The 5,125-nt window shown below is 36.4% G+C and overlaps 1 pseudogene; it reads right to left on the bottom strand.

Moving 5' to 3' along the window:
• Positions 1-495: 495 nt before the first annotated feature.
• On the bottom strand, positions 496-4,290 carry LOC149213244 (polygalacturonate 4-alpha-galacturonosyltransferase-like; annotated as a pseudogene).
• Between the last annotated feature and the right edge of the window lie 835 nt (positions 4,291-5,125).

Here is a 5,125-nt window from a genome sequence, read left to right on the forward strand (position 1 = left end):
CTTTGACTAGGCAGAGACTCAACAATTGACATTGACTTAAAGAGGAGGGCTGACTTGGAGGGACTCTTTGGTCTTGAGTTGGATATCTCATTTTGAATAAATTCAATAAGAGGAGGATTTTTGGGTTTTCCCCTATTGAGAGGTTTTTCCCTGCCTTGAAAGCCTAAATCTTTGTGTCTCATACTTCTTTGTGTTCTTGGAAGAACAATTTGTGTAATTACTTGATGAAAGAGAAATATTAACTAACAAAGAAAAGAATACTTATAGAGGAGTTTACTTCCAACTTTGAAGGAATACAATGACAACATAAAATTTGTAAATCTTAAACTTGGCTAAGCCACTGCACCTCCAAAAACCTGACTCATTAAACCATAAACTAGAAAACTTCTGTGGAACTCCAAAAACGAATGAATTAGAATGAATTATCAACCAGAATCAAGGGCCTTTACACTTTACATTTGACAATCTATTGCAGTATGAATATTGAGGTCACAACTATTCATTCATATTGCACTGTTGTAAGAAAGAATGATCATATTTTATATATTTTGTCTAGTAAGGCATGCACTTCGTCATTGCCAGCTCTAACCAAGGTTTCATGTTCCCATTCTAATGAACAACAACTGCATTGTCAATCTTTGAATAGTCCACGCTAGGATTATATCCTAAACCCAACACATGCCAAGACTTGTCCAAAGGATGGGTCAAGCCATAAAATGTTCAATCCAGGGGATAGTGTTCCAAGCTTTCACAACACTCTATCCTCATTCTGACATACAATAAAAGAAAAACTTAGAAATCGAACAAAGAAAACCCCATTAAGTTTTCTAGCTAATTACTTCAGATTTACTTCAAATACTTTAAAGTAAGCATCACGGGAATTAACATAAATAAACCACACTACACACTTACTGTGTTCTGCCACTTGTGATATATTCTAGTTATATCTTGTTTATCCCATTCTTTGAGATCAAATACATTCATCCCATATGCCCAACCACAAGCATTAGGATCAAAGTGCCTGGCTATGTGCGGATTGGAAAAATTAAGGTATTTGTCAAACCAGCGAAAGCTTTCTCCACAAGTTTCCACTAAACCATTAACCTTTCCATGAAGATCTACTAACCACAATGGCGTCAAATCTTTTTGCACCACAATATCATCATGCAAGAAAAGGATCTTGTCCATTTTGGGATAAACTTGTGGAAGATAGAAATGAAGATGATTTAGCATGGATAAATATTTTGGATTTATATATTTCAAATTGGAGGAACATGCTGAGAGTGTAGTCGAGTGATCTGCCTTGAAATAATACTCTTTCATAGCTGTGGATTCAAGTTGGCGAAGCACAGGGAAATAGGAGGAATTGAGCCATTTAAAATCATCAACATTTTCTACATGTATCGTAGCTTTCCCTGGGGGATTAAGTAAAAACCACATTTTCATGGCCCCAAAATTTAACTTGTCTATGATGAGATGAAATACATGTTTCTCAGATTCCTGCAAACACATGTAAATCACCTACAATGAGATCCAAATATTAAATGTAAAATGCAGCAAAACTGTTGGACTTCCAAACTTTAGATTAATTTAAATTAATAACACTTCACCTTAGCATTCATGACAGTTGAATTCACAACCACAGATGCAGCCAATACATTGTCAGAAAATAATGCATAGTGATAAAGAGTCGGATCCTCCAACCTCTCCTTTTTAGGAAATTATTGCTTTTCAAGAGGAAGAAAGTAATAATCTATGGTCAATCGCATGGACAGACAATGCAAACCGTTGGGAACAGACTTTGTTGCCACCTGACTTAAAAATTTACTTTGCTTTTCCAAGGTCCTTACTTGCTCGTCTGTAGACTGAAGCATGGCTTGCAACATCTTTGTTACTGTCGCATAGCCATAAAATTGCTCTCTAGCCTTGGATAGGACATGACCCATAGCCTTGATCTTCTCAGGTGCACTGAAACATTCATATCAATTATCGATCATGAAAAAGAGAATGAAAAGCAGAAACATTGACACACAGACTGCAACTTTACAACAAACAAAGGATATGAACACCAAATGCAAATGGAAGCACTTACTACTCTTGATTTAGAAGAAACCAATGCGAAAATCCAGGGGGTAGTGTTCCAAGCTTCCACCACACTCTATCCTCATTTTGACATACAATAAAAGAAAAACATAGAAATCGAACAAAGAAAAACCCATTAAGTTTTCTAGCTAATTACTTCAGATTTACTTCAAATACTTTAAAGTAAGCATCACAGGAATTAACATAAATAAACCACACTACACACTTACCATGTTCTGCCACTTGTGATATATTCCAGTTATATCTTGTTTCTTCCATTCTTTGAGATCAAATACATTCATCCCATATGCCCAACCACAAGCATTAGGATCAAAGTGCCTGGCTATGTGCGGACTAGAAAAATTAAGGTATTTGTCAAACCGGTGAAAGCTTTTTCCACAAGTTTCCACTGAACCATTAACTTTTCCATGAAGATCTATTGACCACAAGGGCGTCAAATCTTTCTGCACCACAATATCAACATCCCAAAAAAGGATCTTGTCCAGTTTGGGATAAACTTGTGGAAGATAGAAACAAAGATGATTAGCATGGATAAATATTTTGGATTTATATATTTCAAACTGGAGGAACGTGCTGAGAGTGTAGTCGAGTGATCTACCTTGAAATAATACTCTTTCATAGCTGCGGATTCAAGTTGGTGAAGCACAGGGTAATAGGAGGAATTGAGCCATTTAAAATCATCAACATTTTCTACATGTATCGCAGCTTTCCTTGGGGGATTAAGTAAACACCACATTTTCATGGCCCCAAAGTTTAACTTGTCTGTGACAAGATGAAATACATGTTTTTGAGGTTCCTCCAAACACAAGTAAATCACCTACAATGAGATCCAAATATTAAATGTAAAATGCAGCAAAATTGTTGGACTTCCAAAGTTTAGAGTATTTTAAATTAATAACACTTCACCATAGCATTCATGACAGTTGAATTCACAACCACAGATGCAGCCAATACATTGTCAGAAAATAATGCATAGTGATAAAGAGTTGGATCCTCCAACTTGTCCTTTTTAGGAAATTTCACTTTTCAAGGGCAAGCAAGTAATAATCCATGGTCAATCGCATGGACAGATAGTACAGGCCCTTGGGAATAGTATTTGTTTCCAGCTGACTTAAAAATGTACTTTGCTTTTTCAAGGTCCTTACTTGCTCGTCTGCAGACTGAAGCATGGCTCGCAACTTCTTTGTTACTGTCGCATGATCATAAAATTGTTCCCTAGCCTTGGATAGGACATGACCCATAGCCTTGATCTTCTCAGGTGCATTGAAACATTCATATCAATTGTCGGCCATGAAAATGAGAATGAAAATCAGAAAGATTGACACACAGAATGCAACTTTAAAAGAAACAAAGGATATGAACACCAAATGCAAATGGAAGCACTTACTACTCTTGATTTAGAAGCATCCAATGCGAAAACTATTACCTTTGAGGTAGATCAGAATCTGCATTAGCCTCACCCAATGTACGCTAACATTCTTTAATATGAAGCATCAATTCATGGTATAAATCAAGATTATTCCTAGCCTAGGAAATGCTTGAATACACCCTAGCCATGATTAGTTGGTCTCGCATCAATCTAACAATGGAGTCAAAATTCTCGTTCTCATTCTCCTGCCTCCAAATGTTGTATTTTCCCAAGACAGCAGAATCTACCTCCTTGGAATGTTTAATTGTTGTGTTTTCAAGCTCAACTCGTTTTTCTTCATCCTGTTGAATCAGCTCTGTTGACCTTTTCTCCCTCCTCTTTTGTCTCAATTGTTGTAAGCATTAAACTACTATAAATTAAAGCATACTATGCTAAAATCTAAGAAATATAAAAATTTTCTATTGGAGAAGTAACATTCAAAAAGGATTTTGGAAAATAATATAACAATTCCCTTTTCCATGAGAACAAAAAGTAGTGATCTAGTGCAGCAAAGAATTTTACCCTCCATGAAACTTTTGTTGGAATTTCTTCAAGCTGCAAATGGTCTGCATTACAACAACCATTGTCCTGGGAGTTTGACTAGACATTACCTTACAGTAGGCTACCAACATTATAGACCAGTTAACTAGGGAAAATCAAAACTTACCATCAAGAACATTCTCTTTGACGTCTCGATGTTCACTTCCTGTGTCATCCTCTTGAAACCTCGTAAGAAGTTCTTCATCATTGGAAGTTTTTTTCTGCACCTCGTCATTCATTTTACCCCCCTCAGGATTTTCCTTGCCTCTTTCAATGAAGGTCACAGCATCTTGTTGCGAATGTAACTTTTCTGAGCTGTCTCCAGAAGTCGTTTGCCTCTACTTGATGTACACCATTAGAAATAGAGAAGCACCCCTGCCAATGTCAGTTTTCACTTCCTGCTTAATACAACCCTACTCAACTACATAGATCATCATCACATAGGTTTCCTTACATGTTCAATAGAGAAAATAACCAAAATCTTCACCAATCGTACCTCAGAGTTAGTAATATCCCTTTGGTTTACTTCGGAGGGATTTTCTAATACCCATGAGGAAGATAAATCATTTCGTCCAACAATATTTAAGTTTAGAGTTCCCGAGTCCTCTGTGTTAGTTGTTATGACATCAATCACCTAGTAAATAAAATTTATTTTCAATTCTCTGCTCAATAGGGGAGAAATCAAATTTAAGATATCCAAATGTAGCAGGTTTCTTATACTTGCCTCCTTTGGGAAGAGAGAGTCAATGCTCTCTGTTAAACTCTGCTTTCTCTAGTCATCTTCCTATTCCTGTGAACCCCACAGATAAATAGGTAAGAGTGATTTTAAACATATGACAGAGCTCCAGTATCCTCAATAATTCCTCTCTATTTCAATCCACTTAGGTCGATTAAATTTTAGATTAGGGACACTATTTATTTTCTGGGATTAGACTAACGTAAGTGCAAGTGCATTGCCCAAATCCTGAAAAAGAACAAAATGGCCATAGAAAAATAGAGTTGGTTTTCAAGATGTGGAAAGAGAATACCATTCTAAGAGATCCATCTCCTGAGAAGTTGTGCCCTGTTGTTTTA

The sequence above is a fragment of the Pinus tabuliformis genome, chromosome 1_1 (assembly GCF_031772625.1).
Source record: "Pinus tabuliformis cultivar Carrire ecotype Pingquan chromosome 1_1, CPIR1, whole genome shotgun sequence".
NCBI lineage: Eukaryota > Viridiplantae > Streptophyta > Pinopsida > Pinales > Pinaceae > Pinus > Pinus tabuliformis.